Genomic DNA, 15,775 nt, shown 5'->3' on the forward strand with positions numbered 1-15,775 from the left:
AAGATATGTCTGGGACATGCATTGGCTACGAGATGTGTCAGTGTAAGACCATGTATGGGACATGGCATCAACATCTGACCCTATGATTGAGGCTAAATGAGTATCCGATAAAGTTCCAAATGGTTCAATGGTGAAAGTATGATTTCAAGTTAACAAGGAAAGTATAATTGTGTTGTGAGTGGTACAAGTACCTCTATGGTAGGTATAAACTATGAGCTCGATATATGATATATGAGGTATATTGAATATTGATGAGTAAGTTGTGCTTAGGCCACTTGTGTATTATGATACTTGTTGATGCATGGTAAAGTTATGTTGTATAGTTATTTATGTGCAACTTACTAAGCTTTATGCTTACTCCCTCTCCTTTTTTCATTTTCTTATAGTGTCGCCTATCTAGCTCAAGGATCAACGGAAGTCAGAGATATCGATCACACTATCAATCGAAGCTTTCGATATAGTTTGATTTATATTTTTGAGTATGGCATGTATAGGGAACTAAACTTGTGTTTTGTGTCATTGAGAGTTGGTCAAATGTATTGGCTTGGATTGGAAACCCTTTATTTTGTATTAAGCCTTAAATGTTGGCTATTATTCATTTTGATTTATAGGCAAAGATGTTATTTTCATAGATGAGTGAATTGCACTAATGGAATGTTGTTTATTGTGGCTGATTTGGATGCATGAGATAGCCTTGTATTGGTTTTGGTTGCTTATGTGTAGGTTGTGTATATATGGGTGGCAATGAGGCTTGGTAAATAGCCTTATATTGTCCACACGGGTAGTGTTTAGACCGTGTGTGACACACGGGCGTGTGTTTAGACCGTGTGTGACACACGGCTTGCCCTATGGGCTTATGGTCCGGTCGTGTGTCCCCTGCACGTCTGTACGTAAAGATTTCAAGTTAGTATGCATGATAATAAACACACGGGCAGAGACAGTGTGTCTCAGCCGTGTGATGGACACGGCCTAGCACACGGGCATGTGCCTTGGCCGTGTGACATTTTGGGTATGTTGACGTCAGAAACAGAATGTCCATGTTTTTACACACGGGTGTGTCATGGCTGTGTGAAAACCCCTGTAAGTGTGCATTTAAAATTATTTGCACACGAGTGGAGGAAACGGGCATGTCCCTATATTGCTTAGGCCGTGTGAGCCACACGGGCCATCACACAACCATGTCGAAATGGCCACACAAGTGTGTTACCCTTCCACACAGGCGTGCGCCTTGTTTCAAAGTCAAATTTTCTATAGATGATTTAAGGACCCGGGTTGATCCTGAATAGTTTTCAATCGTTGATTTAGGGCTCGTGGGCCCATAATAAGAAGTTTTAAGTAGAAATTGAAAATTTTCTAATTTGGATCAAGTCTTGGTGACTTGGGGGAATGTTTGTTGCATGAGATCGAGTTAAGTAATGTCTCGTATTCCGCTTCGGCGTGGATTACGGGTATGGGGTGTTACAAAGAAGCTTTTTGTTTTTAATTTATACCATAATTTCCACAATTTTAATTTATAAACCCCTAGCTTTTAATTTATACCTAAGTAACTTCACTTATTTAAGTACAAATCATATAATATGATTTTATTTAGGTGTAAATAAAGTACAAATGACTTGTATAAATAATACGAAAAAGTTGAAAGTCTTTTTAATATTTTAACCCAAAAGTTTATAAAAAATATAAAAATAGAAAGTTATATTTGTTTGTCAATGCATAATTAAAAAGGAAGAAGAAAAGAACTCTTTGAAAGAATATATAAAAATAATATTTTTGAAAGAATATATAAAAATAATATTTTATCTTAAATTGTTCATAACAAAATGGGAAAGGCATTTTTCATTCAAAATTAAAGTTTTCAAAACTGAACTGGTGGTCAAACTAATTAGGCCACCGGTTTGTTGGTCTTATCAATTCAATCAATTCAATCGATTCAATCAGTTTGATTGGTACAATTGGTTTGATCAGTCCATCTAGTTCTATTAAATAAATTATAAATAAAAATAAAAATTTTAAAAATTGATTCAACCGCCCAATCAACCAGCCCATACCAATTCTCGGACCAATAGGTCTAATGCCTTTCTCCAAACCGATACCCTAACCAGTTTCAAGTCCAATCCAATTCAAACAACAATGTTCAAAATCCTCTAAAATAATTAAAGGGTAAACTACAAAAATAGTCTCATATCATTGCTTAAGTTTACAATTTAGTCACCGAAATTTTAATTCTTACAATTAGGTCATAAACATTATCAATTGATAACATTTTGGTCACTTGCGTTTACTGATCATTAAAAATGAGACAAAAATCACATGTGGGAAAGTTTTAACCATTAAAGTATATATATTTTTATCGTGGGCCTCACAACTCGTTTCTTTTATTTATTTTTTCTTTCCCATTTATTCCCCTCTCTCCTAGTTAAATTAGCCAAATATCCAAACTTTTTTTAATTAGGGGTTTATACCCTTTTTTTTTCAAAAATTAAGAAAATAGGTCATTTTTGGAGAGAGAAACAGTAAGCACACCCAGCTGATCTCGCTCCCCCCCCAATGGTCAATTCCAACATCTTGTTGAACGTTAGTCGAGCAACAATAAAAAAATTTAAAAGGCCCCAACGATAATAATTTTTTCCTATAAATACCATCTTATTTTATTTTATTTTCACTCACATCCTATTCTCTAAAATCTCTCAACTCTCTCAATTTCAAGCTCTTGTTCTAAATTTTTCGATACTCTTGTTTAAAAATATTAATTTTTCTAATTATTTCTTATTTTATTTGTTCGGATTGAATTTTCACTAATGACAACCTCTCTGATTCATTTCGACAACAAGCATAGATCCATCGCTTAAGTGATAATTTAAGACGGAATTTTAAATTTCTTTATTTTCAATTATGTTAAATTTTAAGTTTTTTATATTTTAAAATAATTTAAAAATAATTTTTTTGTCATTATAAATAGGCAAATGATCATGTTTTGGAGGGGTTTATACATAATTTTGCAATACCTCCGACATCGAAATTCGTGGTTACTTGCAAGAGATGGGGTTGTTGCATATGTCTCATATGCCTAGGGGCTGCAAACTTGATCCTTTACTCATCAGCATATTGGTGGAAAGATGGAGGCCCAAGATACACACTTTTCATCTTCCATGCGGTGAGTGTACAATCACACTCAAGGACGTATCGTTATAACTCAGTCTACCGATGGATGCGCTAGTCGTCATGGGGTTAGCAGTCATACCTGATAAAGAGGACAATTTCCTGACATATTTGGGGAAGGCCTTGAACAATTTTCAAGGTGGTTGGATATCGATGAAGTGGTTGGAGACCAATTTTAAATAGCTTCATCGGCACAGGACCAACTTCGTCAAACAACAGTATGCCTAAGCATTTATCATGAGGTTAACCGGGGGAATTTTAATGCTTGAAAAATCTCAAAATTTAGTGCACGTAACGTGGCTACTATACCTACTTGACTTCAAAGAATGCGGATGACTAAGTTAGAGACCAGCCGTGTTGGCCAGGTTGTATCGGAAATGTGTTGGGCGACAGAACTGGATAAGATGTCAATTAGTGGTTGCCTACTCCTACTGCAGTCTTGGGCTTGGTGGCGACTACTGTTTCTACGTCCTTGAGTGAACGACCCATACAATGTTCCTGTTGATGACAAGGTAAAATTCATTTATTAATAAAAACGTAGTTTGTATAGTAAAAGTTTTTATTTATTATATGTTTGAACTAAAATATCGCTTGTACAGGTGGAACCATAGGCCAAGTTACATGGGACTACCTGAGCAACTCGAAGATATCAAGCTATTGTTAGATCAATGCTTGGAAGCTTATGTTAGTTACTTATTCTTTCAAGCATATAATAATTACACAATAATTTGTAAAATAAAATTTCGTACATAACAGAATTTACAATTGTGCACTTTGGTTTGAATGGATGTCGTACGCCACCACTGATATCATATTTTTCATATCGCCGAAATTGTTGGCTAATCGGGGGATATGGGTCGCGAAGGTGCCATTGATAGTATATGCGATGGTGGAAATGCACAAACCGAATCGGGTGATGCGACAGTTCGAGCGGAGGCAACAAATTCAGCCACTACTGCCAGACATGGAAGAGCTACACAAGGTGGACTTGCAAGGGAATAACAATGAGGTTGAGTGAAAGGTTCACAAGGACTATATCGACACTTGAGATTGTAGGATGAAATTCTTACCTATCTGAGAAACATTTTTCTCATCGGACACGACTGACTATTTTACAGTACATGTTGTGGTTTAGAGTTACCTACAAACTGGATCTACTATCAATAGAGATGAGGAGTAGGCAACTTCATTAGAAGAGGCAACGATGACTGCCTTAGCAGTATAGGGCCAGACACAGTCATACGACGAGTTCATTATCGACTCCAACTAAACAAATATCGCTTATGTCTACGCAATATCCCAGTCAGTTCACTCCACTTATTTCTGTTTATTTCACTAACCCCGTGTTTTTTTCACAAGCATCGCACTATGCACCATCGCATGTTCCTAGTTCTTCTATTCTCTCAGGTACATATTTTGGGGTCCATGTTGATTTTGATGCCATCGTAAATGCTGAGCCAGATGCCGACGCATGTACATTCACCTATGCCGCCATCGATCTAGTCATCGATGCCAATTTTGATGCCTAAGTTAATGCCGACGTATACGGGTTTTACAACACCATACACTTACACGTCAATAGTGTCACAAACACTCACTGCATCATTGTTCTATCGAGGTGGGTCATCGGTGCAACCATCTTTTACTAGATTGGAGGATACATAATGGGAGGTTAGGACGACATCGCACTTAAGAATGGAGGAAACCGATGGAGACGAAGACAAAGACAAACATGATGACAAAAACAAAGCCGAGGGTGGAGACAAAGATGAAAATGATGATGGTGGTGGAGACGAAGATAAGTAAGAGGGTGGGCGTGAAGGTGAAGAAGATGGGGACAATGGCGATGATCCAATTTCTTAGTCTACAGAAATAGTTATGCATAGAAATCCTCTTCACTACAATCAGCCACTGCCCTGCGGCACAAATTCTCCCCGATGACGCTGATGATGTATTTTTGTTATTTATCTATTGCGATGTAAATATAGATGACATCAATAAAGAAACCATAAATTTTTATTGCAACCTATAAATTTTCATATGCCCTCTATCGGGGATTTGGATCTAGAGCATTGTCCGAGCCGTCATCATTAGATCCACAAGGTTCTGGCTTCGTCGGAACTAACTCTAGTTTAGAAAATAGTGTCACTTTCGAACATCAGGACCGCACTGCTATATTGGACCAGAGTCTGACTCCACCCAGTCAACTACATCTACTGCCATCTTCTTCCTCGACCACAACTTCTTCCTCATTTGTGCCTTTATTGTCATCTTCAAGTATGGGGTTCTATATACCATCGTCGGTCCCCATCGAGAGGAGTAAGTAATCGTTCTCTTGTAACCCATATGCCCACCAAATTTACACTAATTTGGTGTCCAGGGTACATCAATGCCCCACCAGTATAAGTGCTTCTGCCCCATGACACTGACTTATACTGAAGTTGAAATCAAACGCACTGATTGAATGTTGAGCTCGAGTATCAGGATTCGGGTTATACTCATACCTCGGCTGGTACTGGCCACTGAAGTTTATATCTATGCCAGAGACCGATGAGTGTTTACCCATAGATGCTTCAAGGACATCGTAGTAGGAGCTTTGTAACAAGCAATGAACCCATCGCACAACCATGTAATAGGACTTTCTACTTCAATTTTGATTCCAACATTAGCCGCAACGATGGTCGATGATGGGTCAAATCCATCAGTCTTGGCACACTCGATGTATAACTTCATTATATCATTTTCACTTGAAACGTGCGATGATATGAGCTAGAGCTCACCATTCACATCAAATAGGTGATACCTGTGGGGGTCAATGAAAGCAAGATATCTACATTGTAGCCTTGAAATTCTTTCCTGAGTCAATCCAACGAATTTCCTCTTGATTTTAGCTCGTAACTTATATAATTGAATGGTAGGATTAAACGCAAATTCCATAGATTGGGCTCCTACAAATACTGCCCTAACTTCTGTATTACAAATTTGACAGTCATAATAAATAATAGATTTCACTCATCGATTCATTTTAATATCGGTCACAAATTGGATGAACAAAATCAAAAAAATAACTAAAGGGTTTTCCAAAGAAGTACATAGACTCAACTATTCGATGTTTGATATTAATTTGCTATGTGTCTAAGTTATGAAAATTACATCCCTTTAATAGGAAAATAAGATAAGGATAGAGGAAATATGTGCTACAAATTACATTTATGAATACACGTATTCATTGAATGATGATGATGAAATGCAAAGTTTTTTTCGAAAACACATTCTAAAGGTCATATAATTTCATCAAAATTGTGCTCCCAGGGTAACCTACACTTCATAACGTGCTTCAATTATACAGAAATATTCTTTGGGTCTCAAACTTTTAACTTTCAGTAAAAGAAAAAATGTTTGAAAAAGCATGCCCACCTAGCCATGCTTCATTATTGACATGGTAAGAAAGCGAGCCTAACTGGTCGCGCTTTCCATCGTACACGTGGAAAGCGTGACCAACTAGACACGTTTTCCTGCCATGTCAGCAGGGAAGTGCGGCCAATTGGGCATGCTTTCTCTAACATTTTTCTTCTACTGAATGTTAAAAGTATTTTCCTCGTCCTATTTTACAACCAATTTTAAGCACGTTTTGAATATATTCGTCAAAGACGCTATTCCTGTGGCGCATTTTTGACCGCAAGAAATTTCTACTTTCCAATCTAACCCTTCCGCCGCGCCTATAACTGGGGTCTCTTACTCCATGCTTTATCATCCATCAAACATATTCTCCCCTCATCCCTCCTGTAACACCCCTAACCCGTATCCGTCGCCAGAATAGGATTATGGAGCTTACCGAAACTTTCAAAACATTTTCAAATAATTTAAACATTTACTATTCATTCCTCGAGATTTATTCATAAGTCCCTTAAATGGACCCTCGAGGCCCAAAACGAGCATTAGAATCGAGTCGGGACTTAATTGGAAATTCTTTGACTTATGCACATGGCCATGCCACGTCCGTGTACTAGACTGTGTGATTACTTAAATTCTTTCCAAATTAGGTGCAGATTCACACAGCCAAGACACACACCCGTGTTCCAGGCCGTGTAGCACACACAGTTAAGACACACGCCCTTGTCTCTGCCTGTGCACTCAATTCTGAGCATTCTATTTTCTCAAATTTAAAGTGCAGGGGACACACGACCTAATCACACGCCCATGTACCAGGCTATGTGTCACACACGGTCTAGACTGATACGATCTCGTCTCATGAGTTGATTTCAAGTCGTAGTGTTGCTCGATCGTAAAATAGAGAAGTTTCGTTCAATTTGGAGTTGAGTGAATTCGGCTAACTATAGGCTAAAGCAAAGATGGTTTCTAAGTGTTTTGGAATAGTCTAAGTGAATATTTTTGTTAAACAAATAAAAATAAGATAAGTTTGAAAGGAATAATTCGGATGGATGGAAAAAGGCTTAAGGTCCAAGAAAGAACCAATACTATAAGGAGTATTGACCCGAATATTATATTGACTCTTAAGGTGGAAATGTTGATAGTTAAAAAGGACCTTGACCTACTATATATGAGGAGATAGAAACCAAAGGTATCGGGGTTAAACGTAACACTCAAAGAGTGATAAGTTCACAAAGAAAACAAGTTGGACGCTACTAACAATGCTAGATAAGTCAGCTTGAGTCTTAGAAAAACAATGGCAGTTGAATTAAACTCCCAAAGATGTAATGTAATATCCTGATTGTGGGCCTAGTCGGAATAGTGGTTTTGTGACCACAAAATCCGAGATAGAAATAATTATTTTATGATTATTTTAAGGTCTATGATATGATTGCATGATTGTGTGAAAATTTCGTGAAGAAATTTTATGCATAAAGTGCTTAATTTGAAATTTGGGACTAAATTGAATAAATTGCAAAACTTGTGTTCTAGAAGTATTTTGCATAAAATTGAATTAGATTATTAATTAGAGGTCCTTAAAGAGTAATTTTACCAATTTCTAGGTCTATGGACAAAAATTAGGACATGGAAGGAATTTTTGGAAAGTTTAGTAGTAAGGGCATTTTGGTCATTTAGGGGTAAAATGAATTAAAATACAAAATTAAAAGCCAATTTTGCTCATCTTCAACCCCATGGCCGAATATAGCAAGGAGAAACCATGGCTAGGGTTTTTCAAGCTTCCAAGCTCGATTGTAAGTCCGTTCTAGCCTCGTTTTTAATGATTTTTACGTTTTTAGAGTCCCGGTAGCTCGATTTAGCTTATGCTAGCAATAATTTAACCTAGGGTTTATATTTGGAAAAAATACCCATAGGTGACATTTCTGTATTTTGATGTTTTATGATAGAATATGAAGTTTTAAATTATGTTAGACAACTTGTGCTACTCGGTTTTAAGTGAAAACGAGCAAAAGGGCTTAATCGGTAAAAATACCTAATAGTCATAAGTACATGTTAGAGTGAGAATTTGATGTTGCCATAGAAGGAAAAATGATCAGCATGTCATAAAACATAAGAAAATAGGCTGAATTTTAATTTACGAGCTTTGGGGCAAAAGTGTAAATATGCAAAAGTTTAGGGGCAAAATTGTAATTTTTCCAAAATATGATTTTGGGTCAATTTGAATAATGTGAGTCCTAATTAGACTATATTTTAAATGATAGAGCAAGGAAAACTGAAATTGGGCTAAAATGGGGAAAATACCAAGTTGTGGACGAAATGGTAAAATAGCCATTTTCATATACGAGGTAAGTTCATATGTAAATGTTGGTAACATAGTTATTATTTTAAATGCTTTAATTTTTTTAAATGATATGATAATTATTATGAAATATTATACTTGTGATAATTGTTTGATAATATGTCAAATTATGTGATATACTTGGAAAATGTGAAATACTACCGAGTATCGGTATCGGCATTCCGTAGAAGATGGTTGAGACACATGATTGGGAAAAAGGTCCCGTTGAACCTTAGGAATGGATTAGGATACAAGTGACATGTCGCCGGGATATTTGGGCATCCGAACTCGTTGAGTTGAGTCCGAGTTCACTTATGGATGCGAGCGTCCGAACTCGTTGAGTTGAGTCCGAGTTCACTTATGGATGCGAACGCCCGAGCTCGTTGAGTTGAGTCCGAGTTCGCTTATGGGCGGGTTACATGATTGCTTGATTGAATATGTGGCACTTATGTGCAAGTTATCCATGTATCCGAATTATATTCCGATGTGTTCAACGGGTAAAGTTCTACTCAAATGGAGGAATACTCAAGATGAAAGGGACGTATTGGTAAGTGTTGTGAAATGGATACTTTGAACAGGTATGTACTTAACCCTCGGGTTGAAAACTCGATATAACAACAATATGGTAAGATGATAAATGAAAAGGTGATATGAATGTCTTGGTGATGATTATGCAAATGATGTTTTATGTTTGCTTATATGGTTATGTTACTTGCTATTTGCATGTGAGCTTACTAAGCATTTATGCTTCTCCTCCTTTTCATTCCTTGTAGTGTTGACAAGCCAGCTCGAAAATCGGAAGCGGTCGGAGGCACGCTCACACTATCCGTATACCATCTTGGCATAATGGCTTGTATATTTTGAGTATGGCATGTATAGCATTATAATCATTTTATATGTATGGTCTTATGATATGGTTATTGAGTGGTATGGAAATAGAAATGCTTGGTAATGATTAGCCATTGGAATGGCTAATCATGATCATATTTGGTATTATGTATGTCAAATTGCTAGCTAATCCATGGAAACCATGAAATAGGTAAAATTTACCATAAAATAGATTCAGACAGCAGCAGTGACGTGAGTTTGAAAAATCACTAAAAATATTATAAATGGAATTAAATAATGAATAAGTTATGGAATCGAAGCTTGATGAGTCTATTTTCATATGGAATAAGCAAAACAGGTATATGAGCTATATTTTATGAGATGTTTAAATTTTTGTGAAACAGGGCCAGAGCGATTTCTGGATCCCCTGTTCTGAATTTGGAAATTCACCATAAATTTTACAAAGATAATTAGAAGTCATGCTTTATATGTACAGATTCCTTATTGAGTCTAGTTTTATTAGAGATAAACGACATAGTCATTGAAGCTCTGTACAGGAGATATCTGATTCGTAATACACAGAGGTCAGAGTAGTTGAACCCTGAAACAGGGAGACTTTAACTAATAAACTGTACTAATTGGCCCAACCAAAATTTTAGAAAAAATTAGTAGATATATATATGAGTCTAGTTTCAGGAAAAATTTACGGAATTGGATTTAGAGTTTCGTAACTCGAGATATGATTTTTAAAGCGACTGTGATGCAGTTAGCCAGCTTGTCTGGAAATTTTAAAATGAATTGTATGAGCTGTTTAATTAATGAATTAAGTCCGTTAACACCTCGTGTTCGACTCCGGCAACGGTCTCGGGTACGGGGTGTTACATGTAAAAATTCATAAAAGTATCAAAAGTTTTCTTAACCAAAATAATGTCTTCTTACAATCTATTTATAGGCACTATTATGACTATTCGAATGCTTATTTGTGACATTTCACCTTTCAGCAATTAACTAAGGTTATTACAAGCATTAATTTCGTTTTAAACTCATGCAGGGAAGGCAATAGTTATGTCTCTTCACTTGATTCTGGTGTAGATGAAAATGCATGTCTCTTCACTTTATTAATGACTTACTGAACCCTTAATATGCTATTTGGTGTCCCTCCATCTCCCTAAAATTGAATGTCAAAAGATTTGTGCATTCATCTCTCTTTAATTGACACCATAACTAGCTTTGAGTGCATGAAACGGATCAGACTTGGAGAGTCACTCTTAGTCCATTTGAACAGCCACCATAATGAGCTTTGAGTGCTTCAATATCCACAAAAAATGTTCACTTTATGAACCAGCAATTAAGTGACCAAATGCACACTCTTTTATGCCAAAACTGAATAGCCATTTGAATGTGACAGCATTTGATTCTTCTTGGCAAACAAATAGCCCTATTGTAGCTTTAAAATATGTTACCAGCCTTTTGGACTTTCCTACAACAAATTATTGAACACACAATTAATTTATTTAAGAAAAATTAAACACACTATAACTTATGTATTAAAAAGTAATAGCCAAATTAAATAACATACTTATATTGTAACACCCCATACCCGTATCCCACGTCGGGGAGGAATACGAGGCATTACCTAACTCGATCTCATGCACACAAACGTTCCCCAAGTCACCAAGACTTGATCCAATTTAGAACTTTTTCAATTTCTACTTTAAACTTCTTACTATGGGCCTACGTGCCCCAAATCAACCATTGAAAACTATTCGGGATCAACCCGGGTCCTTAAACCATCTATAGAAAATTTGACTTCGAAATAGGGCACACGCCTGTGTAGAAGGGAAACACACTCGTGTGGCCATTTCAACATGGTCGTGTTGATGGCTTGTGTGGCTCATACGTCCTAAGCAATACAAGGACACGCCCATGTCCTCCACGTGGAATAAATTTTAAATGCACACCTACAGGGGTTTTCACATGGCCTGGCACACATCCATGTCCCTGGCCCGTGTCCTTCACACGGCCATGACACGCCCATGTCTTAGCCCGTGTTCAAAAACATGAACATTCTATTTCTGACGTCAGCATCCCTAAAATGTCACACGGCCAAGGCACACCCCCGTGTGGTAAGCCGTGTCCTTCACACGGCTGAGCACACAGCAGTGTCTCTGCCCGTATGTTTACTATCATGCATATTGACTTGAAATCTTTACGTGCAGGGGACACATGGCCAGACCACACACCCATAAGGCAGACTGTGTGTCACACACGGCCTAGACACATGCCTATGTGTCTACCCGTGTGGACAATATAAGGCTATTTACCAAGCCTCTTAGCCACCTTTACTTGCACAACCTATATAATAGCAATTACAATCAAGATAAGACTATCTCATGCAACCAAATCAGCTACAATAGACAACATTCCATTTGTGCATTTTATTCATCTATGGAAATAACATCTTTGCATATAAATCAAAATGAATATTAGCCATCATTTGAGACTTAATACAAAATGAAGGGTTTCCAACCCAACCTAACACATTTGGCCAGTTCTCAATGACACAAAAATAGTAAAGTCTAAGCCATATACATGTCATATTTAAAAATATAAATCAAACTATACTGAATGCTTCGATTGATAGTGTGATCGATATCTCTGACTTCCTTTGGTCCTTGAGCTAGATAGGCGGCACTATAAGAAAATGAAAAGGGAGAGGGAGTAAGCATAAAGCTTAGTAAGTTCCACATAAATGAATATACAACATAACTTTACCCTTCATCAACAAGCTCATAACATACAATTAGGCATAAGCAAAACTTACTTATCAGTGTTCTATACACATCGTATATCATAAAATGGGCTCCTATTCTATATATACCAAATAGTTACCTGTACCACTCACAACATAGTTATACTTTCCTCGTTAACTTGAAATCATAACTTTCACCGTTGAACCATTTGGAACACTATTAGATATTTATTAAGCCTCAAACATGGGATAAGGTGCCGATGCCATGTCCCAGACATGGTCTTACACAAGCTCTAACATATATGTACCAATGCCATGTCCCCGACATGGTCTTACACTGACACATCTCGTAGCCGATGCATGTCCCAGACATGTCTTACACTAACTTACGTCTCGAGGCCGATGCATATCCCAGACATGTCTTACACTAGCACTCGTCTCAAAGCCGATGCCATGTCCCAGACATGATCTTACACTAGCTCTCTTAATGTGGCCGATGCATGTCCCAGACATGTCTTATAGTAGCTCACAATAACCCATATGTTATGGCATGAATATCCAATTTATTTCCTAGGTTCAAACGGGAACTCTACTATCTCTATTGCCATCATGCTTTCTCAATTCCACGATCAAGCAATTCATGCTATATTAAATTCAAGTACAATTCAACACATACATTAACATTGTAGTTGTATTATTTACATACAACTTACCTCGGATTACAAAATGTGGCAACTAGTCGATTTAGTCAATCTGCTTGGCTTTCCCTCGGTCTAGGTTCGGATTTGGTATTTCTTGATCTATAATAAAAAAAATGCACTTATTTAATCACTAAATAAAATTAAGCAATCGAAAATTCATTTCTTTGGTAAAATGACCATTTTGCCCCTAAACTTTGACAAAATGACCATTTTACCCTTAGGCCTGAAAATCGATCTTCATCGAATTTCTTCATATCTTAAGCCTAGCCGAACCCTTTTTACTCTTATAACAACTCCAAATTCCCACTATTTCACATACTTAACATCTATTTTACAACTTATGCAATATATTCCTTTTAGGTGTTTTCATGCTAACATCTTTCACAAAAGTTGTTTATAAGACACTCAAGACTCATTTTTTTCCATAAAAACTCAGTAAACATTACAAATCCTTTCATGGCAAAACCCTACACTCTTGATCATTTTGCAAAAGAGTACCCTCATTTGAAAGCTCATGCTTCAAGGGTATCAAAAGTACAAAAATATTCAAGAAAAGCCATTAAAATTACTTACTTGTGAAGGCTTAAAGTTGCTGAAATTTTCAAGCTTTCAAAACTCTTCTCTTGGCTGAAATTTTCGATTAAGAAGAAACAATAGGTGAAAAAGATGAAGGCTAGGCACTTAGGGTATTATTTTATCACCTAATATGTCATCACTTACCTAACATTTTGACCATTTACTCTTATTTGTCTCATAGCGGGCCAAACTCTTCTAAAAGGGTCTAATTTCCCTTTAAAGACCCCCAAATTTTATTCTCTAGCTATTTTGCACTTTTATCTATCAAATTAGGACTTTTGCACTTTATGCGATTTAGTCCTTTTTCGCAATTAATCTCACAAACACTAAAATTACTTCACCAAATTTTTCATGCACTCTTAAAAATAAGCTATAATATCAAAATAATAATAAAATAATTTCTATGACTTTGGATTTGTGGTCCTGAGACCACTATTCTGACTAGGCCCTAAATCGGGCTGTTACATATATAAACAAACTCAAACATATTTAACAACTAAGATGCTTAAATGCATGGTTTAAAATGTAAACTAAATGAACAAATGAGTTACCTAATGCATGACTTAATTTAATGATGCAAACTTTAACTAACATGGGAGTTACATAATGCATGTCATAATTTATGATGCAAACTTAACTAACATGAGAGTTACATAATGCATGGTTTTATTAAATGTAGAACACATAGTGCATGTTACAATTAAAAGATGTAGATTAATAATGCAAGACATTAATTAAAGATGCATATAATAAATAAGACAATCAAAAATAGTAGAATTAATTAAACTAAAATAACTAAAAATGTATAAACATCCTTATTTTCCATCAACCCAATTAACAAACTGAAATTAAAGCTTCATTTTGCACTTGGGCCCTTCGTGCTTGGGCCAATTCCGATGTTGTCGAATTGTATCATGACATGATGAGGCCGAGATCGCATCATAGACACACGCCCGTCTGTCTGCCCATGTGGACAAAATAAAGTCATTTCTAGCTTCATTTCTCACCCAAAATTTTTACTAAGTTCCTGCACCAAACTTACATCCAAACACCAACCAATCCAAGCATTGAAATCAAGCAACTTATAACATCTAATATGATATATTGTTACATGCATTCATGCTTAAATCTTACCTTTCTCAATCAATCAATAATAAACACTTATATTATCTCCATAAAGTAAACTTAAATACATATATATACATACAAACATGTACCAAAACATAATCATCACTAGCCATTCCAATGGCTAGATTACAATAATCATTTACATTTACATGTCAATATGGCCAATATAACCTATACATGCCATTATAACCACAATTGATTTACCATATTGTACCGACATGGGCCACTGGATAATGTGAGTGATCTCCGCCAAGCTTCCAATCCAATGAGCTTCCGATTTACTCTAAAACAAGGAAATAAAACTAAGTAAACATAAAATGCATAGTAAGTTCGTATAACATGGTACTTAACTTACTATTCATTCTATTTTGAGGTAACTATGTAAGGCATATTCAATCAATTTGACCTCAAGCACATCCTCATTTCCCTTGTTAATCATATATTCCATAATAACATCAAAACATATATGGGCTCAACAACAATCAAGACTCCAAGCACATATGCTTTCCACAACATGTATTCATTCAACGTGCATAATTCATCTCATTATTACAAGTATAATTTCATACTAGTTCATTTCAAGTTCAGATCATTTCATATCAGAACTTTACTCATATTACTCGGAATATCAAGGTCACGATTAGTACACTCAAGGTGTACAAGTCTATAATCAAGAATGAACATATATTCATCAAGTAAAGTCCATGTACAAATATCATCATCTCATATTTTCATTTAGCATTTGTTATGTATCATCATTTTCTTGTATTTCAGATGAATATGTGTAATAACTCATTTCTTATTTATATCTTCTCATGTCAAGATTTTTACCCTTTGAATTTATCTAAAGTATCGATGGTTACACAGGTAGTACACTCAAGGTGTACAAATCAGGATCCGTCA

Source organism: Gossypium arboreum, chromosome 9 (assembly GCF_025698485.1).
Source record: "Gossypium arboreum isolate Shixiya-1 chromosome 9, ASM2569848v2, whole genome shotgun sequence".
Lineage (NCBI taxonomy): Eukaryota > Viridiplantae > Streptophyta > Magnoliopsida > Malvales > Malvaceae > Gossypium > Gossypium arboreum.